The sequence below is a fragment of the Zea mays genome, chromosome 6 (genome assembly GCF_902167145.1).
Source record: "Zea mays cultivar B73 chromosome 6, Zm-B73-REFERENCE-NAM-5.0, whole genome shotgun sequence".
Classification (NCBI taxonomy): domain Eukaryota; kingdom Viridiplantae; phylum Streptophyta; class Magnoliopsida; order Poales; family Poaceae; genus Zea; species Zea mays.
In genome coordinates, this window is record NC_050101.1 from 175479899 (window position 1) to 175503812 (window position 23914).

Below are 23914 nucleotides of genomic sequence, written 5' to 3' on the forward strand. Positions count from 1 at the left end.
TGGGCAGGAGATGGTTCAACGCCATGGGCAGGAGTACGATTGGAGGAGCCAGCCAATCGACCCTCAGGCAGCATATGCTAGCGGAGGAGGACAAGCCCACGGACGGTGAGATTATTTGATTTGGATTACAAAATTGTCATCATATGCTTGCGATTCAACTGAGGCATGAGTTACTATACTAAGTGCATGGTTCACTCTTGTAGGTTGGGTATTTTTGATTCTACGATTGATTCCAGAGAGCTGAGACGCCGTGGACGACAGTCCACATCGTCGTCTTCACAGTCGTCCCGTTCACGATCATCCGCCCACGACATAGAGATGGCAGTGTTGCGTCAACAGGCAGAGTACCATTAATCAGTCTTGAGGGAACAATTGGAGTACCAGAGGCAACAATCTGAGTACCAGAGGCAACAAGCCGAGTACCAGAAGAAGAGGGACGAGTATTATGCAAACCTCCAGGCCCAAAATCAAGCTCTTCTCTCGGTAAGCTGAAGTAACATTTTGTAGCTTATTTTGCAAAACACTTGATGTGTATCTTATTAGCTCAACAATGACTTGTATATAATTTGTAGCAACTAGCCCAACAAGCGGGCGTCCCGATGCCGACATATGGGATGCCGCCTCCGGAGTTTGCACTGCCAATGCCAATGTTGGCGCCTCCACCTCCGCCTCCGCCTCCGTCACAATTCCCTATGGTATGTACACATATGCGTGTGTGACATGTTCATAGATGTCTTATATGTTTAAATGAACAACTGAGTGGTTACTATTTCATGTGCTTGTGTTATAGGGATTTCAGACACCATCCGCTTCAGTTGCCGCACCTGGTGATGGGTCTGGTCAAGACGACACAACACATTTGTGGGTCAACAACCTTTTCAACACGCAGAGTCCAGCCGGAGGAGGTGGCTATGGATATGATTGATGTGTCGTGATGTTAATTTATGAAACACTTTGCAACACTTGTTTGTGAGACACAATGTCAGTTTGCAACAACCGTCGGACCTATATGTTGATGTTAAATTTGTAAATGTTAATATTTATGTGAGAATATTTGTGATTGTGAATACTTATTTGAATGTGTATACTTGTGATTGTGAATGTGAATGTGTATATGTGCATGAAATCTGTTTTTGTTTTGTAAATGTCAGATTTTTAAAAAAACAGAATTTTGTGTAAATTCTATAATTTATTATGTCCGACGGCCTAGTGGTAGCCGTCGGACATAAGACTTCATTATGTCCGACGGCCTAGCGCCGGGCCGTCGGATATAAGGCTTCATTATGTCCGACGGCCTAGCGCCGGGCCGTCGGACATAAGCCTGTGGGCCCCACAGGCTGACCGGTAAAACGGTTGCTGTGTATTACGTCCGACGGGCAGAGGCGGCCGTCGGACATAGCGTATATCCGACGGCAGCCGTCGGACATAACGTTATTTCCGACGAATTATCTCCGACGGCTTAAAGCCGTCGGAGATAAGGTAAAGCCGTCGGACATTAGATATCTCCGACGGTTTTAGCCTTATGTCCGACGGCTTCGGCCGTCGCACGTTGTTCTGTTTACTGTAGTGATACAAAACCAAAATAAAGTTTTATTTCCGTTTTTAGTAATTTGGATACTAAAATAAAATAAATAGACTAAAAATTAGTTTCCAGAGATCAAACACTTCCTAATCTTTAGTTCCGCGGCACCAAGGGTCCTTGGCATCATGCTCATGCATCGCTATTTGCAGCCGTGGGGCTAGGTTAGTTCACTAACCTCTAGGCTAGTTTGGGAGTTCAAAAACTAGAGAAGATTAGAGGGATTAAAATCTTTTTCTTAATCAAAATTAAATAAGGAGGATATTCTAATCCCTCTAATATCCTCCGGTTTTGTGTCTACCGAGCATCATCCATGTCCACGGCTCAGGATGCAAGTCCGGCGGGCTGCTCGCGCCGTCGCTCGCTGTCGCCGTCCGGCAGGTGAAGGGTAGCTTGCACACCTGGGCAAACACTGCACCACCATCGATGAAGCCTCTGATCCAAACACAGATCGTTTTAGCCTCTTCAACAGAACCTCTTACATCTTTTACCGTCCTTCTTAGAGCATCTTCAAGAGCTCACTAGAAACTGACTCCTGAATCAGTTTTAAATGACATCTAAAAAATTAGTATGTGTAGATTTTAATCATTTCTTCAATAAATTTCTTAAAACGACAGATTGTTTCTAAGGAGAAAAAAACCTTATTTATAGCTATAAATGAGGGGGTTTTAATGGCTATAAAAAATTTGGAAACAATTTAGGAAAACTGTTGGAGACAAGTTTTTTTTGTGTTTTTCTCATAAAAATTTGATTTATAGTGTCGGGGACCATAATTAGAGGTACCCTCAAGACTCCTAATTCTCAACTGGTAACCTCCATCAGCATAAAGCTGCTAAGGCCTGATGGGTGCGATTAAGTCAGGGATCAGTCCGTTCGAGCGACTCGATCACGCCTCGCCCGAGCCTAGCCTCGGACAAGGGCAGCCGACCCCGGAGGATTTCCGTCTCGCCCGAGGCCCCCCTCCGACGGTGAACATATTTCCGGCTCACCCGAGGCCCTGCCTTCGCTAAGAAGCAACCCTGACTAAATCGCCGCACCGACCGACCAAATCGCAGGAGCATTTAATGCAAAGGTGGTCTGACACCTTTATCCTGACATGCGCCCCCCCCCCCCCCCCCGACAGAGCCGAAGTGACCGCCGTCACTTCGCCGCTCCACTGACCGGCTTGACAGAAGGACAGCGTCGCCTGCGCCGCACCGACTGCAGTGCCACTTGACAGAGTGAGACGGACAGGCAGTCAGGTCCTGCAGAAGGCGCCACAGGAAACTCCGCTCCGCCCGACCCAGGGCTCGGACTCGGGCTAAGTCCCGGAAGACGGTGAACTCCGCTCCGCCCGACCCAGGGCTCGGACTCGGGCTCAGCCCCGGAAGACGGCGAACTCCGCTCCGCCCGACCCAGAGCTCGGACTCGGGCTAAGTCCTGGAAGACGGCGAACTCCGCTCCGCCCGACCCAGGGCTCGGACTCGGGCTCAGCCCCAAAAGACGACGAACTCCGCTTCGCCCGACCCCAGGGCTCGGACTCCGCCCTGGCCTCAGCCGACGACCTCCGCCTCGCTCGACCCAGGGCTCGGACTCAGCCTCGACCACGGAAGACAGACTCGACCTTGGCTTCGGAGGAGCTTCCACATCGACCAACCTAGGGCGCAGACCAGCCACGTCAACGGGAGGCGCCATCATCGCCCTACCCCGAGCTGACTCAGGCCGCAGGGAACAAGACCGGCGTCCCATCTGGCTAGCTCCGCCAGATAGGCAATGATGGTGCCCCGCATGCTCTATGACGACGGCGGCTCTCAGCCCCCTTACGGAAGCAAGAGGACGTCAGCAAGGACCCAACCGCTCCGACAGCTGTCCCTCCGCCAGGCTCCATCGCTCCTCCGACGGCCACGACATCACACCAGCTGGGTGCCAAAATCTCTCCGGCTGCCACGACGGCATGTACCTAGGGCGCTAGCTCTCCCCCGCTAGACACGTAGCACTCTGCTACACCCCATTGTACACCTGGATCCTCTCCTTACGCCTATAAAAGGAAGGACCAGGGCCCTCTTAGAGAAGGTTGGTCGCGCGGGGACGAGGACGAGACAGGCGCTCTCTTGGGGCCACTCGCTTCCCTCTCCTGCGTGGATGCTTGTAACCCCCTACTGCAAGCGCACCCGACCTGGGCGCGGGACGAACACGAAGGCCGCGGGATTCCCATCTCTCTCACGCCGGTCTCCGGCCGCCTCGCTTCTCCCCCCTTCGCGCTCGCCCTCGCGCTCGACCCATCTTGGCTGGGGCACGCGGCGACACTCACTCGTCGGCCCAAGGGACCCCCCGGTCTCGGAACGCTGACAGTTGGCGCGCCAGGTAGGGGCCTGCTGCGTGTTGACGGACAGCTTCCCGTCAAGCTCCAGATGGACAGTCTCCAGCAACCTCTCCAGCCTGGGACGGTGCTCCGTTTCGGGAGTCTTGAGTTCATGTCCTTCGACGGCAGCTACGACATGATACTCCTTCCACCGCCGTGCGACAACGACAATGGCGGCCGACAGCCCGCCCGCTGGCGGCAGAATCGACGACGTCTTCCCCGCGTGGTGGAAGAACGACATTCGAGCTCACCCCGTCCTCTCCCCCGTCGACGGAGGAGGAGGCGGGGCAACCAAGGCCAAGCAGGAGGCAGCGTCTCATTGGCTGTCAAGCGAGTCGACGGCGCCGGCACCCCAACGAGGGGCGCACCGGGTATCGACTTCGCGCCTGAGACGAAGACGAGCGCCGTCTTCCCGCGACACGCCAAACCCGGGCAAGTGGACGACGCCAGCGCGCTTGCGAAGAGCTTGCTAGACGTCGCCCTCGTACCTGAGTCGACGGTGCAGTCAGTCCCCGACGTGACTTCATCGCCGCTCGTCGACCAAAAGGTACCGACCGATTCCCATCCTATGTCATTTGGATTCAGCCTCAACCCGCCTAGCGACCTCGCTTTGGCGGACGCTCTCGTAGAGGCGAGTCCAAACCCTCTGGGGTTTCGCATGCGGTCTCCTTGGGACCGGCTGACGGACGTCTCGACCTACGGGCCCGCTGGGTCCGAGGAAGACGACGAGCCCAGCATCTGTTGGGGTTTCTCTGGACTTGGCAACCCCAGTGCCATGCGGGACTTTATGGCCGCATGTGACTACTGCCTCTCCGGCTGTTCCGACGGTAGCCGCAGCCTCGACGACGAGGACTGCGGCCCAAGCCGCGAATGTTTCCACGTCGATCTAGGGGGTCTCTCCGAAGGCAATCTTCTCGGCATGCCGGAGGACGGTGATCTCCCTAGGTCGGTGCCCCGCGTTGACATCCCACGGGAGCTAGCTGCGGTCCCCGTTCCGGCGGGGGGTAACGACCCACAGCTCGAGCAAATCCGCGGGGTGCAGGCCAGGCTCGACGAGGGAGCAGGAGCGCTTGAGCCGATCCGCCGGGACGTCGGGCAGGCATGGGCGAACCAACCCCCGGCCGAAGAAATACGTCATCTGCCCTAGGGTTTCCAGCACCGCGCCGCCGACGACGCCAGGGTCAGGCCGCCACCCGCATCTAGTGGAGTCGGCCAGAACCTGGCTGCAGCAGCGATGCTCCTCCGCGCGATGCCGGAGCCATCCACCACCGAGGGTCAGCGAATCCAGGGGGAGCTCAAGAATCTCCTAGAAGGCGCCGCGGTCCGACGGGCCGAGAGCTCTGCCTCTCGAAGGCAGGGATACCCCTCGGAACCTCATGCCGCGACTTCCCGATTCATGCGGGAAGCCTTGGTCTACACCGGGCGCACGCGCAACACCGCGCCTGCGGCCCCAGGTCGCCTCGGCAACGAGCACCATCATCGCGACCATCGGGCCCGCCTCGACGAGAGGGTGCACCGAGGCTACCACCCCAGGCGTGGGGGACGCTACGACAGCGGGGAGGATCGGAGTCCCTCGCCCGAGCCACCCGGTCCACAGGCCTTCAGCCGGGCCATCCGACGGGCACCGTTCCCGACCCGGTTCCGACCCCCGACTACTATCACAAAGTACTCGGGGGAGACGAGACCGGAACTGTGGCTCGCGGACTACCGTCTGGCCTGCCAACTGGGTGGAACGGACGACGACAACCTCATCATCCACAACCTCCCCCTGTTCCTCTCCGACACCGCTCGCGCCTGGTTGGAGCACCTGCCTCCGGGGCAGATCTCCAACTGGGACGACCTAGTCCAAGCTTTCGCCGGCAATTTCCAGGGCACGTACATGCGCCCCAGGAATTCCTGGGACCTCCGAAGCTGCCGGTAGCAGCCGGGAGAGTCCCTCCGGGACTACATCCGGCGATTCTCGAAGCAGCGCACCGAGCTGCCCAACATCACCGACTCGGATGTCATCGGCGCGTTCCTTGCCGGCACCACCTGCCGCGACCTGGTGAGCAAGTTGGGTCGCAAGACCCCCACCAGGGCGAGCGAGCTGATGGACATCGCCACCAAGTTCGCCTCTGGCCAGGAGGCGGTCGAGGCTATCTTCCGAAAGGACAAGCAGCCCCAGGGCCGCCCATCGGAAGATGCTCCCGAGGCGTCTACTCAGTGCGGCGCCAAGAAGAAAGGTAGGAAGAAGTCGCAAGCAAAACGCGACGCCGCCGAAGCGGACCTTGTCGCCGCCGCCGAGTATAAGAACCCCCGGAAGCCCCCCGGAGGTGCCAACCTCTTCGACAAGATGCTCAGGGAGCCGTGCCCTATCATCAGGGGCCCGTCAAGCACACCCTTGAGGAGTGCGTCATGCTTCGGCGCCACTTCCATAGGGCCGGGCCACCCGCGGAGGGTGGCAGGGCCCGCGACGATGACAAGAAGGAAGATCACCAAGCAGGAGAGTTCCCCTAGGTCCGCGACTGCTTCATGATCTACGGTGGGCATGCGGCGAATCCCTCGGCTCGGCATCGCAAGCAAGAGCGCCGGGAGGTCTGCTCGGTGAAGGTGGCGGCGCCAGTCTACCTAGACTGGTCCGATAAGCCCATCACCTTCGACCAAGCCGACCACCTCGACCACGTGCCGAGCCCGGGGAAATACCCGCTCGTCGTCGACCCCGTCATCGGCAACGTCAGGCTCACCAAGGTCCTTATGGACGGAGGCAGCAGCCTCAACATCATCTACGCCGAGACCCTCGGGCTCCTGCGTGTTGATCTGTCCTCCGTCCGAGCAGGCGATGCGCCCTTCCATGGGATTATTCCCGGGAAGCGCGTCCAGCCCCTCGGACGACTCGACCTTCCCATCTGCTTCAGAACGCCCTCCAACTTCCAAAGGGAGACTCTGACGTTCGAGGTGGTCGGGTTCCGAGGAACCTACCACGCGGTACTGGGAAGGCCATGCTACGCGAAGTTCATGGTCGTCCCCAACTACATCTACCTGAAGCTCAAGATGTCGGGCCCCAACGGGGTCATCACCGTCGGCCCCACGTACAAGCACGCGTTCGAATGCGACGTGGAGTGCATGGAGTACGCCGAGGCCCTCGCCGAATCCGAGGCCCTCATCGCCGACCTGGAAAGCCTCTCTAAGGAGGTGCCGGACGTGAAACGTCATGCCGGCAACTTCGAGCCAGTGGAGACGGTTAAGGCCGCCCCCCTCGACTCTAGCGGTGACACCTCCAAGCAGATCCGGATCGGCTCCGGGCTCGACCCCAAATAGGAAGCAGTGCTCGTCGACTTTCTCCGTGCAAACACCGACGTCTTCGCGTGGAGTCCCTCGGACATGCCTGGCATACCGAGGGATGTCGTCGAGCACTTGCTGGATATTCGGGCCGGAGTCCGACCCATCAAGCAACCTCTGCGCCGATTCGACGAGGAGAAGCGCAGAGCGATAGGCGAGGAGATCCACAAGCTGGCTAGCGGTCGAGGCAAGGTCTACGGCAACGCTTGGAACATCCGACAGCTACGTCGCTTCTACCCTTAAGATGTTTTCAAGCCATCCGTATACCTCGCTCCCACACAAGTCTCAGTCATCAAGGAAGGGTCAGCCTCACCTCGGCAGAGCCCGACCCTCCCTCGGGGGCTACAAAGGGGGGAACCCCTCTGCGTCAAGATTGGGTGCACCTCTCCGCATCCAAAATTTTCGGTCAAAAAGGCTTTTGCGTTCTCCTGGCTACGTCAGAAGCAGGGCCCTAAGGAGTGAATGTGGGTGCATGTAAGTGGCAAGGCCGACTGAGCCGAGGAATTCCTATGCCTCCGGGTTAGGGACACCTCACTCATCAACCACCACGAAAAATGACCCCTACTCGGGAAGCCACCCTGTTATTGACAGGCAAAGCCAGACACGCAAAATAAAAGGAAGAGGAGTACGACTTCATGCAATGGAAACAAAGTGTTCAGGCCTCAGCGGCCGCAGAAAGACACACGCGCATCCAACAGAAACGGTTCCAACGGAGTTAGGCGTCGCCTTGGGAAGGAGCCGCACCTTCAGCTCTGTCCCCGCCTTCGGTAAAGTCCATCTCGGCTTCCAGCGACGGCGCAGGGGGGAGGATCTCCGCCTCAAAGGTGGTCGCCAGCACTACACTCGGACCCGCGGCGACCGCGTCGAGCCGCTGGATTTCTGCCAGGGCAGCTTCGTCTTCGTCAGGAAGACAATACCCCTCACTAACCCGCTCCAGGTCCACAACATAGTGGGAAGCGAGCACGGCGAAGGCCCGCCTGACGCCGTGGTGTAGCGCCTCGCGGAGTCTGCCGCGCACGTGATCACCCAAGGCTTGAAGGCGACTTTGAGGGGAGCTTCCTGAGGGGACATCGCCGGAGCCGAGGATCCGATAAACGTCCGAGACGGCTTCGGACATGGCCGCGTTGTCGGCCTCCCTCTGCTCGGCCGCCCCGGCAAGCGCCTCGGCAAGCGCCTTGGCGGACTCACCAAGGGCGGACTCGAGCTCTGCGAACAACCAGAAGAAAGGTCTCAAACACAAGCAGAGGAAACAAACAGGAACGAGAACCAAGGATGGCCAAGGCGTACCTCCGGCTCGGGCACGCTGCTCCGAGGCCGCGACCTAGGCTGCGGCGAGGTCGGTCGCAAGGGTTTCGGCCCGGCTTTCGGCCTCGGCAGCTCAGCCCCGAGATTGGTCCCGCTCCTCGACGACCCGGTCGAACTCTGACCGCTGCCGTTGCGCTTCTGCGCGCGCCGCTGCCGCCTCGGCTCTCAGGTCAGTGCAGAGCAACTGGAGGTCCGCTACCTCGGCGCCCTGCCGAGAAAGGCGCGCAGTAGCCCTGGCGAGCGAGGTCCTCAGGGATCGCAGCGAGCCCCAGACGTCGACCTCGCGACGGATGAACGACGACTTGGCGGCGCTCCGATCTGTCAGATCCTGAGGGAAGGAAGCGAGGCGTCACGAGGAATGCCTCGGTCACAGAAGAGAAAAAGGTATGCCTGAAACCGTTACCTGGAGGATTTTGGGGACGTCCCTGCAGAAAACCTCTAGCGACGACCGGAGCAACCCCACCGTTGCTTCAGCACATTCGTGGAGCTCATCCCAGGACTGGTCCTCCCGTTCATCGTCGAGGACGAAGGCGGGGTCCGAGGCCTCACGGGTCCGGAACCGGAGCAACTGGCGCCGGCCCTCGGAGCTCTGCCGCACAGCGACGAGGCTGCCGCCCAGCGGGACGGATCGCGCCTCCACGCCCCCCTCCCCCGAGGCACCAAGCGCCGACGCATCAGCCGTCTCGACGTCGGCAGCAACCGGTCGCTCTCCGACTGGGACGGCGGCGACTTCGATAGCGGCAGGCGCCGGCATGGCCGGCACGTCCGGTGGGCTCGGGACCACGTCAGCGTCAGCCGCCTCCCCTATCACGATGGCCGCCTCGGTAGAAGAGCCAGCCTCGGGAACCTGCTCCACGGCGACCGGTGCTGCCCGAGCCCCCTGTGGTGGAACGCCTTGCGGGAGGGTCGGCTGAACGGCAAGGCCCGGAGCGGCGCTGGCCGCACAGGCCGACGTCGTCTTAAGGGCCTTCCGGGGCGCCAGGTCGGTCAGGCCATGGCTTCACTTGCTGGGAGAAAAAGAGAAATCACGGCCGGAACATATGAATGGAAAGCCAAGACGAAGACATTCCGAGATACTTACCCGCTCCGGGCCATGATCCACCGTGCCTGGGGGGAAGTCTCTTGGATCCCGGCCCCCGAAACCGCCGCCGAGGTCCGCTTCACCGGCAACTTCGGCACCACCCTTGCTTTGGACGCCCGGGGGGCAGATTGCCCGGGCACTGTCACGGTGACCTGAGGGTCGCCTCCCTGCGCTGCCGGCGCGAGCAGCGGCTCTCGGAGAGCAGACGCCCTGGCCTGGCCCTCCGGGGTCACCTCAGCTCCTCCAGCCGAGGGGTCAGGTGCCCTCTCAGGTTGCCCCCGCCCCTCGGGCCAGGACCCCGACGCCCCGACTCTGGCGACTGACGGCGTCAGCCCGCTCGAGGGCTGGCTTGATGGTTCCTGGCCAAACCCCAAGTCGGGGCTGAGGCCAAGGCGGGCGGCCATGTCATCCTCCTCGTCATCATCTTCGTCATCGTCGTCGTTGTCGGGCGTTTCCGGCGACGGCTCCCTCGGGAGCCCCTCCCTCTCCTGCCGGCGACGGAGCTTTTCCAAGGCGTCTCGAGCCCGCCTCCGCTCGCGGGCCCGGGCCTTCTCCGCGTCCTTCTTCTTCTTCTTCTCCTCCGCGGCGACCCGCCGCGCTGCTCGGTCCACCGCGTCCTGCGGGACCCGTGGCAGGGAAGGTTTGTGCCACCCCACCTCCTGAAGAAAGGGAAAAAACCCCGGTCGTAAAAACCAGGAGCAGCCCAATGTATGAAGAAGGAAGGAGCAGGCACTCACTAGAGTCACGCACCCTCGGTCGGGGCGCATCAAAAGCTGGGAGAAGGCATGGGGGTCCGGCTTCCCCAACGCGACGGACACCCGCCATTGGAGGGCGTCGAAGGGAAGAGGATCAGCGGAAATCCGCGAGCCCTCCCAGTCCGCCTCCGGGGTCATCTCCCAAAGCGACAGCCGTCGCTCCGCCAAGGGAAGCACCCTCCGACGGTGGATGGCGGCAATCACTCCCGCAGCGGTGAGTCCCCCCTTCCGCAACGCCTCTAAGGCCTGGTGAAGGGGTTCGAGGTTCTTCTGTCTCTCGTGCGGGGTCCCGTGGCGCCAAGCGTCGGTGGCAGTGGTGACTACTCGCTGGGAGAACGGCGGGAGCAACTCGCCATCATTCCGGAGGTAGAACCAACGGCGCTGCCACCCCTTGTTCGAGGACGCGAGGATGGCAGGAATATACTGCGACGCCCGCGACTGCCTCAGCAGGAGGGTGCAGCCGCCGGCCCGCACCGCTGCGCGGACTTTCCTCTCCCCCGTCGGCGAGGCAAAAAGCTCCGCGAAAAAGAGATGGGTCCACAAATCCCAATGGGGGGCGATCCCCAAGTATCCCTCGCACACCGCTACGAAGATGGCACCCTGCGAGATGGAGTTGGGGGTGAGGTTGTGCAACTCCACCCCATAGTGGTACAGGATCGCCCGCATAAAGCGGCCCGCTGGCACACCGAATCCCCGCTCGTGGAAGGAGACGAAGCTCACGATGTACCCCGGCGGTGGGGACGGAGCGGCTCCGCCCACGGGAGGAATCCATTCCGGTCGCTGCTCATCGGTGAGAGGGCGAAGCAAGCCCTCGCCGACCAGATCCTCCAGATCACTCGCCGTCACCATGGAAAAAGGCCATGGATCGCGCGGCGGGATGATGGTCACCCGGTCAGCCATCGTCGAGCGGAAGGGATGGCGGCGCAAGGGGCAGGAAGGGCGGTTTCCTCTTCTCTGGTTAAGTCTCTCGGGTTGCGAAAACCTAAGAGGGAGGCAGGAAGCGGAGCAAAGAACCGTCACCAAACCCTCTCCCAGGTATATAAAGACCAAGGCGAGACCGGTTCCAACGTTCCGCCCGGACCGGACGCGGGATTCAAAAACACGAAGCGAAACAGCCGTTCCTCGAACGGCTCGCGCACGCGCAACGGCTGCCCCGCCAACCACTCGCCCCGTCGCATTAACTCCATGGCGGGACAGGTGGCGCTTCTGGCAGGAGAAGCGGGCGACGCTTCGCCTTCGCCGTAATAACCACGCCAAAATAGGTACGCCGCGTCGTTCGATTTCGTATCCTTTTCCTTTTTTCCTCTTTCTCTCTCTCTCTCTTGCAACAGGGACCGGGAAAGGGGGATACCCCGAAAAGGATCCTTCCCCGTGAAGGAACCAGGCTCCGAGCCTCCCTACTGATCAGAGGTTCGAAGGCTCGCCCCCCGAAGGGTTCGACAGCCGCCTCAGATCGCGTGGGCCCTACACCCACTACTGGTCAGAGGTTCGAAGGCCGGCCCCCCGAAGGGTTCCACGGCCGCCTCAGGCTACTCGGGCTCCGCGCCCATTACTGATCAGGGGTTCGAAGGCTGGCCCCTGAAGGGTTCACAGCCGCCTCAGACGCCGAGCGAGGGATGACCAGGGGTACGTTCGATATATAACCAAGGCTCGGGCTGCGCTCCCAAGGTACCCTAGGACATTTCCAAGACCAGCGGGAGCGATCTTGTAACGGAATCCCATCAGAGGGAGGCATCGAGCCCTCGGACCCCGTCGCTAGGGGACCGGGTCCGGCAGATCACCCGCAGGTACTTTTGGGCGTGCCTCTGGGCCCCTAGCCGACCCCTAACGAACGGGGCACGGACGTCCACTCGGATTACCCGCTTGCAGCTCACCGAAGACACCATGTTCGGCGCCCATCGAGGGAAACATGGCGCTTTCCCCCCTCCTCCTTGCGAAAAGGCGACACAGGGGCGTATGTAAAAAAGCCGAGTCTGTCCCTGATCGCCCTCTCGCCCTGTGCAGAGGCTCGGGGGCTGCTCTCGCAAACCCGGCTCCGGCCGAACCGTTGACAGCGTCAACATACCAGCCCGAGAACTTGGGACCCGACCGTACACCCGGGCTACGGCCAGCTCGCATGAGGGAACAACCAGACCAGCCGAAGCATTACGCGAGGCATTAAGACCTCGAAGGAGTGAAACCACTCCTCCGAGGCCTCGGGGGCTACACCCGGCGGGTGCGCTCGCGCGCACCCACCGGAACAAAAACGCAACCGAGAAAGGCTGGTCCCCTTGCAAAAAAGTGCGACAAAAGCCTCCAAGCGAGTGCTAACACTCCCTTCGAGGCTCGGGGGCTACTGTCGGGGACCATAATTAGGGGTACCCTCAAGACTCCTAATTCTCAGCTGGTAACCCCCATCAGCATAAAGCTGCTAAGGCCTGATGGGTGCGATTAAGTCAGGGATCAGTCCGTTCGAGCGACTCGATCACGCCTCGCCCGAGCCTAGCCTCGGTCAAGGGCAGCCGACCCCGAAGGATTTCCGTCTCGCCTGTAATACCTAAATTTGGAAATCATATGAAAAGATAATATCTCCTTTATCTATATGTGTGTGCCATCTCTAGTTATTATCACATGTGAATAAACACCATCAAAAGGAGATTAAATAACCAATGGCACCTAAATAAATCATGCATCATGCTGAGTCTTTGCTTGATTGTGCATATATGGATAATAAAATAAAGGTGTTATTATCAATATATTAATATATGAATGGACACATGGAATTTAAACTCTAATTTGGAAAAAAACAAAACTCCAAAGAAATGTGGAGAAGGAGGAAAATAAATACTAAAAAAAAATATATACGAAATAAATATTATAAATAAAGGTAAGACTAGTATGTTCAAATTATACTTCCAATCTGTGGAGAATCTACCAAAGGATTTAAGTTTGAAATTTGAATTCAAATGAGAAGGAAAATATAAATCAAAAAAAAAAGAAAAGAAGAAGCACATGGGCATGGGCCAACAAACCCTAATCTGGCCCATCTAACCATTTCTCCACTCCCGCGTGGCCCAATGCCCTCTCCACTACGCGCTGCGGCATTCGACTTGATCTAGGTGGCGTTTCTCAGTTGACATTGGCGCCAACGATCCTTAGTTCGTTTTATGGTTATTCCTTTATTTTGTAATAAGTCTTCTGCTATGTAATAAATACTCTAATGTTTTGTGACATTTATCTCTATACACTCTGTTATTATATATGTTGTCTTCTTTGGCGCATGTATGAGATGCACCCGGCTTTGTCCTTTAAAACCGGGTGTTACAGAAGTGGTATCAGAGGAAATGTTGACTGTAGGACGAAACCTAGATAGAAATGGACAAATCCTTACCTACTTACCTTACTTTGATTCATTCCATACTCACCTTGTCTTGGTCCTGTCTCACCTTTTGCTATTCTACTCTGATCATTCTTACCTTTTCTACTCTAAGACAAGATGGATTTCACACCTTGGAATCCTACATTTATGAACTTTTAAGAGATAGGAGACCTAAGACACAAAAATTAAAACTATTTTCTCTATTAAAAAAATGTTGGTTGATTGTTCTGATGATCAATGCCTGATTTGCTTCTTTGATTGATTGAAATAGTATAGACGGGCATCTTAGCATGTACCACCATAAGGTAATGTATTAGCTTTAGTGGATAACACACTAATCTACTTAGCTAATTGTAGGAAACGGGTGACGCCTAAGAGGGGGGGGTGAATTAGGACTTCTAAAACTTTTACTAAACTAGGCCACAAATAAATCCCTAGAGCAAAACCTATGCAAGTAATCAATGTGCAAACTAGGTTTTGTCTAAGTGTTGCTATCTCTACCGCAAAAGGCTAAGTTCCAATCTACACTAAATAAGTATGACTACAAGATTGAAACTTAAATGCTTAATATAAATGCGGAATGTAAAGAGCTAAGTAGAGAAGCAAACTCTCGTGGATGACGCCGGTATTTTTACCGAGGTATCCGGAACCGCGCAAGGTCCCGACTAATCCTCGTTGGTGCCCCTACGCAAAGGGAAGCCCACGCGAGGGCCAAGCACCACGGTCGAGTAACTCCGTAGAGAGCCGCGGGCCTTCTCCACGCGCAAGTGGTGCTCCGCTTCCGGCTCCTCTCGGACGCTCCCCGCCGTCTCCACTATCGAGCTTCCGGCCGAAACGCCGCGGGCCTCGTTCCCTCCGGTACACGGTGGCGGCCGTGACACAAACGCGGTTGTCACGGTCTCGCAAGACTCTCGCCCCACTCGGTACAATTACAACGGCTCGCGCAAGAGCCGAGGGGTTGTGAGGTTTATCTAAACTCACTCAACTAACTAGGATTCACCTAGAGCAAGCGCTAAAGCGGTCTAACTAACCTAAGCACTTCGCAAAGCACCTACGCTAATCACCGAGTGATTCTATTAAGCACTTGGGTGTTTGAGCACTTGGAGATATGCACTATGTGTATTGGAATGTTGCTTGGGCTCTCACACTAGAGAATGGCCGGTTGGGGTGGTATTTATAGCCTCCACACCCTCAACTAGCCGTTGGACAGAAAGCAGCAGCTTTCTGTCGTCGGGTGCACCGGACAGTCCGGTGCACCACCGGACACTGAACAGTAGATGTCCGGTGCACGCCACGTCAGCCGACCGTTGGCGCCTGTAGCAGTCGACCGTTGGATCCGACCGTTGCCTTTCTGCCCGTTGGCACACCGGACAGTCCGGTGCACACCGGACAGTCCGGTGCTACAGCTAGAGAGCGCCTTTCTGCGGCCTCTCTGCGCAGACTGTCCGGTGCCTCACCGGACAGTCCGGTGCACACCGGACACCGATGTCCGGTGCGCCACCTGGCGCTGGCTGACAACCCTTGACTTGGATTTCTTCGCTGATTTCTTCGGGCTTCTTTGTTCTTGAGTATTGGACTCCTATGCATCTTTTTATGTCTTCTTTTGAGGTGTTGCATCCTCATTGCCTTGGTCCAATTCTCTTCGCATCCTGTGAACTACAAACACAAACACTAGAAAACTTATTAGTTCACGGATTGTGTTGTTCATCAAACATCAAAACTCAATTAGCCAAATGGCCCGGGGTCCATTTTCCTTACAATCTCCCCCTTTTTGGTGATTGATGACAACACAACCAAAGCAAGCAAATAATACAAGTATTTGAATAAAAATATGCAATCTACTTGCTAAGATGCATGATTGTCCCCACAATGTGACATTATGGACTTAAGCCTCCCCCTAACTCCATAATTCACTTACTTCCTATTTTTGGACCAAATAACCAAAACCACTTAAAAAGCCATTTGTAGATATAAAATTTTAAATTGGTGGTGTTTGGTGTTTGATATAGTTTTCATTGCTTTGGCCCCTAAACTTCTCCCCCTTTGGCATCAACCACCGAAAAGGAAGACATTAAAAGCATGTAGGAAGTAAATAAAAGCTTGCCCTCAACAAATGATATCACTAGAAGGATATTAAATTAAGCCATGAAAGATACCACTTGTAGATCATGAAAGATACCATGAGTAGGAGTTCCTCAAAAGATTACTCCCTCTAAATGAGTATTCTCCTTTGGAAAGAGTTTTTCTCCCCCTTTAGAGATGAAGAAATACTCCCCCTGACAGAGATCCTCTACTTAGGAAAAAGCATGTGAAAATTAGAGGTGCAAGACATGATTTGAAAAGACTAACTTCCCTTATGCATAGGTAACAGAATATGAGTTAACCACTTATGCATTTTTAGCAACAAGGAAGCATATGATATGAAATATAGTCTAATCAAATATTGGAGAAGACATGTAAATGATACTGAAAGTAGTCTCAAAAGATACCAATTGAAGATCAATGGCGAGCTTGAGAGACATGAGAGTTCTTAGAGATTTTGCAGTGGAAGATTGTTGTCTTTCTCCGGGGACCTTATTTTCCTTACAATGAGACTATCACATAAAATAGACTTGAAAAGGTGTTAGTCTCAAAGTGTTAGATTATAGAGTAACCTCCCCCTAAAAGTGTGCATACAAGTTTTGAATACTTGTAGGAGACATGCACTTTGATTTGATATCAAGAGGGGCAAATTATCCATAATCCAAACTTTGGCACATATAAGTTAAATGATACACTTGTAAAAATCAAAATTTTCAATTGATGCATCATTTACTATGGAGTGATATAAAAGCTATGTGCCATGCTTAAATAAACATTTTAAGCCATGTAGGTTTGCTTAAGTATATGAATTAAAAACAAGCAATCCCACCATATGATTTACCTAGTATGCATGAATTTGAACAAAAGTACATAACAAATGTAATACTAGGTAAGAAAGGTAAACTAGATAAAAGATAAATAGATACCAATTGTAAAAACAAAGAATACAATAAAACTAGTTACCTTAGTCATGGGTGGGAAATTTGGGTCCAAAAGTTTTCACTAACCCACTTGGCAATAAACTTGATCCAATATGATGTATCCCATGATATACATCCCAATTTTGCCAAGTCTCCAAATTTCCCGAAGACCTTATGTCCACTCACTTCCCTTTCGGGATCCAAACCTTCTTGGTGCTTTTCATGGTTGAAATTATCTCCTTTGGCACCCAGATGCGTTTGGCTCCCTTTCCTTTGTTGGCTTGCTTGTTGGCCTTGATTGCTATCACCTTTCCATTCTTTTTCTTCTTGATCAAATATGGTGTAGCATCCTTTTTGTTCACCTTTTTGATGTAGGTGTTGGAGATTTTGCTTGATGGCTTTTGCTTGAGCTTTTGCCTTTGTTTATCCCCGGTCATCGCCTTGCATTGGAAAGACTTGTGGCCTTCCATGTGGCACAGCCTACAAATCACAGTTTCTCCCTCTACAGGCTTGTTCACTCCCGCAGTGGTGTTATCCTGTGGAGGTCGGATTTGTTTGGCTTTGCCTTTCTTGTCATACAAAGCCTTTCCAAGGCGAGCCACTTCTTGCTTTAATTGTTCATTTTCCTTTGCAACCTCATCCGAACATGTCTCTACAACAATATTCTCAACAACAACTTGGTTGCAGGGGTTAGAATCATCAATTAAATCAAAGCAGGAAGTAGAAGCATCTTTCTTAATTATTTCGGGTATTTCAACTAAAGATGCTGTTGGGGTGCTACCAATGTTTTCTAGCTTAGTAGTTAGCTCATTATTGTGTATGCTAAGAATTTCCATTTTCTCTAGCAAATTTTCAATAGCTTCTTGGGAGCTAGCTAACTTAGCCTTAAGTTTTTCATTCTTTTTAATAAGGCTATCATCGGTAGCAGTGGATGGAGCACTAGATTCCAATAACTCAATTTTAGTTGATAGCTCACTATTTAAGTTTGCAAAAGTTTCAAATTTTTCTAGCAAACCTTTGTAATCATTTTGAGAGCTAACCAACTTATTTTTCAAAGTTTTAAGTTGAGCTTTTTGCTTAGTGCAAACATCCTGGAAAAAATTAACGGCTTCCGCAAGTTCTTCTAGAGAGGCCTTTCCCTCACCTTCATCATCACTACTACTTTCATCACTAGAGGATGGAATGCTTTTGTTACCTCTTGCCATAAGGCATTTGTGTGATGACCGTGATGATCGTGACGAGGACCGGTGGCTGCGCGTCCTTGGAGGTTCATCTTCACTTGAAGAATCATCCCAAGTTCTAACACTTGTGAGCGCCTTGCCTTTGCTCCTCTCCTTTTTGGGTTTGGCCATATTTGGACAATTGTCCCTGAAGTGGCCCTTCTCCCCACATGCGAAGCATCCTCTCTTCCTTTGCTTTTTCCTGTCAATGTTAAAGAGAAGATCCTCGACCTGCAGGGGCACACCCATTAGATTAATCTTGCGGATCATCCTCATTACCTTTCCGACGCGTCGGATTGTTTCTTCGTCCTCGGAGGATGATGTGCATGGTTGATTATCTTCATCATCATCACTTTCTTCTTCTTCTTTCTCTTCTTCGCTTGAGGAACTTGGAGTGGGAGCCTTCTTTTTGCCCTTCCTTTCATCACATGCAAAAGCATATGGTCTTGAGGTAGTTGGCTCCTCTCCCCGACTCATTTTTCGCGACATCTCAAAGGCCGCGATTTTCCCAATCACAATAGTCGGGGTCATGTTGCTCAAGTCCTCCATGTTGTGAAGGATGGTGATGATGCTCCCATATTTTTGTTGTGGTAGCAGGGAGATAATCTTCCTCACAATGTCCGCATCACCTAGCTTATTAATGCCAATAGAATTGAGCTCATTGATAATTAGATTCAAGCGAGAATACATGTCTCTAACAAGCTCATCATCTTTCATAGCAAAAGAATTATACTCATTTAAGACTAGGCAATGTTTTTGCTCACGGACATTGGATGTGCCGTCATGGAGCTCATGCAATTTTAGCCAAATCTCATTAGCAGTTTTCAAGGTAAATACTTGGTTAAAAATGTCCATGCTAAGAGATTCATACAAGCAATTTTTGGCTCTAGCATTTAAATGGATTTCTTTTTCCTCACTCGTGGTGGGTTTCTTGGGATTCTTGAGGGGTTTCATCCCGTCACGAGTGACTCTCCAAACACCTAGATCAACGGCCTCTAGGTAACAAGCCATTCTAGCACTATAATATGGGAAGTTAGTGCCGTCGAAGTGTGGTGGCCTATGGGTATCCATCCCTTCCTCTAAAAAGCGTCGGCTCTTTTAGCGGTGAAGCTAAAGTGTTTCAAATGAGCCAAACCGCCTCTGATACCAATTGTAGGAAACGGGTGACGCCTAAGAGGGGGGGGTGAATTAGGACTTCTAAAACTTTTACTAAACTAGGCCACAAATAAATCCCTAGAGCAAAACCTATGCAAGTAATCAATGTGCAAACTAGGTTTTGTCTAAGTGTTGCTATCTCTACCGCAAAAGGCTAAGTTCCAATCTACACTAAATAAGTATGACTACAAGATTGAAACTTAAATGCTTAATATAAATGCGGAATGTAAAGAGCTAAGTAGAGAAGCAAACTCTCGTGGATGACGCCGGTATTTTTACCGAGGTATCCGGAACCGCGCAAGGTCCCGACTAATCCTCGTTGGTGCCCCTACGCAAAGGGAAGCCCATGCGAGGGCCAAGCACCACGGTCGAGTAACTCCATAGAGAGCCGCGGGCCTTCTCCACGCGCAAGTGGTGCTCCGCTTCCGGCTCCTCTCGGACGCTCCCCGCCGTCTCCACTATCGAGCTTCCGGCCGAAACGCCGCGGGCCTCGTTCCCTCCGGTACACGGTGGCGGCCGTGACACAAACGCGGTTGTCACGGTCTCGCAAGACTCTCGCCCCACTCGGTACAATTACAACGGCTCGCGCAAGAGCCGAGGGGTTGTGAGGTTTATCTAAACTCACTCAACTAACTAGGATTCACCTAGAGCAAGCGCTAAAGCGGTCTAACTAACCTAAGCACTTCGCAAAGCACCTACGCTAATCACCGAGTGATTCTATTAAGCACTTGGGTGTTTGAGCACTTGGAGATATGCACTATGTGTATTGGAATGTTGCTTGGGCTCTCACACTAGAGAATGGCCGGTTGGGGTGGTATTTATAGCCTCCACACCCTCAACTAGCCGTTGGACAGAAAGCAGCAGCTTTCTGTCGTCGGGTGCACCGGACAGTCCGGTGCACCACCGGACACTGAACAGTAGATGTCCGGTGCACGCCACGTCAGCCGACCGTTGGCGCCTGTAGCAGTCGACCGTTGGATCTGACCGTTGCCTTTCTGCCCGTTGGCACACCGGACAGTCCGGTGCACACCGGACAGTCCGGTGCTACAGCCAGAGAGCGCCTTTCTGCGGCCTCTCTGCGCAGACTGTCCGGTGCCTCACCGGACAGTCCGGTGCACACCGGACACCGATGTCCGGTGCGCCACCTGGCGCTGGCTGACAGCCCTTGACTTGGATTTCTTCGCTGATTTCTTCGGGCTTCTTTGTTCTTGAGTATTGGACTCCTATGCATCTTTTTATGTCTTCTTTTGAGGTGTTGCATCCTCATTGCCTTGGTCCAATTCTCTTCGCATCCTGTGAACTACAAACACAAACACTAGAAAACTTATTAGTTCATGGATTGTGTTGTTCATCAAACACCAAAACTCAATTAGCCAAATGGCCCGGGGTCCATTTTCCTTACAGCTAATGAATCCCCCGCAGTAACATTTCTCGTAATGACTCGCCTTGTCTACAATTCTTCCTTTCTTACCCTGTATTGCTAACCCAGATGGGCTACCCCTATAGTGTTAGAAGAGAGCACTATAGACGTGATCTTTGGTATGTTATGGTTAAAAAAGGCAAAGGCTGTATATACACTGTGCTAAGGGAACCGTAGAACTCACCAGTTCCAAAGGACAAAGATTTGAAGTTGAAGTTGCAGTAACTACCACCATCAGACTAGCGGCATTCTTAGTAGATGGGAAGTTTGTTGGTGACAACATCCGTGTGGTTAAGGATTTTCCGGATGTCTTTCCAGAGGAGTTACCAGGGATGCCACCAGATACAGAAGTTGAGTGGGTCATTGATCTCTTACCTGGGACTGCCCCTACTTTCAAGCGGCCATACAGGATGTCTGTAGAAGAGTTGAAGGGACTCAAGAAGCACTTAACGGAGTTGCAAGAGGCTGGGTACATTCGTCCGAGTTCCTCACCTTGGGGAGCACCGGTGTTATTTGTGCAGAAGAAGGATGGATCGCAACGGATGTGTGTGGACTATAGATCACTCAATGATGTCACGGTGAAGAACAAGTATCCATTACCCCGTATTGAGGATTTGTTTGATCAGATGAGAGGAGCCAGGGTATTCTCGAAGATTGATCTCCGATCGGGATACCATCAGATGAAGATTAGACCCTCGGATATTCCTAAGACGACTTTCTCAACGCGATATGGATTATATGAGTTTACCGTTATGTCATTTGGATTAACCAATGCACCAGCTTATTTCATAAATTTGATGAATAAGGTGTTTATGGAGTATTTGGACAGATTCGTCGTGGTGTTCATCGACGATATTCTTATCTATTCTAAGAATGAAAGTGATCATGAAGAACATCTAAGGTTGGTGCTACAAAAGCTGCGAGATAATCAACTCTACGCTAAGTTCAGCAAGTGCGAGTTTTGGATTGACAAGGTGTCATTCCTTGGTCATATTATTTCTAATGGAGGAATAGCAGTGGATCCTGCTAAAGTGAAGGAGATAATGGAGTGGAGAGTGCCCACTACAGTTACTGAGATTCGGAGTTTCTTGGGACTCGCCGGATATTATCGGAGATTTATTGAAGGGTTCTCTAAAATTGCTAAGCCTATGACCTCGCTTTTGGAGAAAGGAAGAGAATTCAAGTGGGATGAGAAGTGCTAAGAAAGCTTTGATCAATTGAAGGAGAGACTGATGTCTCCGCCAGTGTTGATTATGCCAGATCTGCAGAAGGGATTTGACATTTACTGTGATGCATGTGGCCAAGGACTTGGATGTGTGCTCATGCAAGAAGGACATGTGATTGCCTATGCATCTCGTCAGTTGCGGAAGCATGAATTGAACTACCCCACTCATGACTTGGAATTGGCTGCCGTTGTGCATGCACTTAAGATTTGGAGACACTACATCATGGGAACTAGGTGCCAAGTATATACGGATCATAAGAGTTTGAAGTACATATTCACTCAGAAGGATCTCAACCTTAGGCAACGCCGTTGGTTGGAGCTCATTAAGGATTATGATTTGGAGATTCACTATCACCCAGGCAAGGCAAATTTGGTTGCAGATGCCTTGAGTCGGAAGGAGCATGTTCACTCCGCTTTCGTTGTCCAGCTACCTGATGAATTAGCCAAAGATTTTGAGAGGCTCAACCTGGGAATTGTTACACATACAGAAGGAATTACCATGGAATTGGAACCTACCTTGGAACAAGAGATTCGTAAAGGTCAGGTTGGTGATGCTAAAATCTAGGAGATCAAGGATCTGATAACAGAAGGTAGAGGCCCGGAATTCACAGAGGATGAGCAAGGCACGATATGGTTCAAGAATCGGATCTGTGTTCCCGATATTGATAGTCTTCGGGAAACTATATTGAAGGAAGCACATGACTCAGTTTATTCTATCCACCCTGGGAGCACTAAGATGTATCAGGATTTGAAGCAAAAGTATTGGTGGTATGGATTGAAGAGAGATGTGGCTGCACATGTGGCTATGTGTGATGTGTGTCAAAGAGTTAAGGCTGGACATCGAAGACTAGCTAGACTATTATACCCATTAAAGATACCCGACTGGTAGTGGAAAGAGATTGGTAAGGACTTCATTACCAGATTGTCTCGCTCCTTGAAAGGATATGATGCTATATGGGTGATTATGGATAGATTGACTAAAGTGGCTCATTTCATTCCGGTCAAGACTACTTATAAGTGATCTCAATTGGTTGAGTTATATATGGCTTGGATTGTGTCTCTACACGGTGTACCGAAGAAGATCATTTTGGATAGAGGATCACAGTTTACCTCAAGGTTTTGGAGAAGTTCTCATGAGAATGTGAATACAAAGTTGAACTTCAGTACAACTTATTACCCTCAGACTGATGGATAGACTGAAAGGACTAACCAAGTATTAGAAGATATGTTGGGAGCTTGGACCCTTCAGCATGGTAGTAGTTGGGACAAGGGTCTACCTTATGCTGAGTTCTCATATAATGATAGTTTACCGGGCCAGTCTAAAGATGTCACCGTTCGAGACTAAATGGCAGGAAATGCAGGACTCCTCTATATTGGATCAGACTAGGGGAAGACAGTTCTTTGGGCCTGAACTGATTCAAGAAGCAGAAGAACAAGTCCGTATAATTCGAGAGAATTTGAGGGTGGCTCAAACCAGGCAAAAGAGTTATGCTAATAATAGAAGAAGACCACTGGAATTTGAAGAAGGAGATTATGTGTATCTCAAGGTGTCACCACTTCGTGGAATGAGGAGATTCAAGGTTAAGGGCAAATTGTTCCCTCGCTTTATTGGACCCTTCTTAATCTTAAAGCGAGTGGGAGAGGTTGCATATCAATTGGAGTTACCGGATCATCTTGCGGATGTTCATGATGTCTTTCATGTATCTCAGCTGAAGAAGTGCCTCAGGGTACCTGAGGAGCAGCTACCAATGGAGGACCTTAGTGTTCAAGATGACCTGACTTATGCTGAGTATCCTATCAAGATTCTAGACACTTTGACTCGAGTTACAAGAAATAAGGTGATAAAGATGTGCAAAGTACAATGGAGTCACCATGGTGAAGATGAAGCCACCTAGGAAAGAGAAGAAGAGCTTCGCATAGACTTCCCCCATCTTTTCCCTAGATCTTCTTAAATCTCGAGGACGAGATTATTTTTAAGGGGGGTAGAATCTGTAATACCTAAATTTGGAAATCATATGAAAAGATAATATCTCCTTTATCTATATGTGTGTGCCATCTCTAGTTATTATCATATGTGAATAAACACCATCAAAAGGAGATTAAATAACCAATGGCACCTAAATAAATCATGCATCATGCTGAGTCTTTGCTTGAT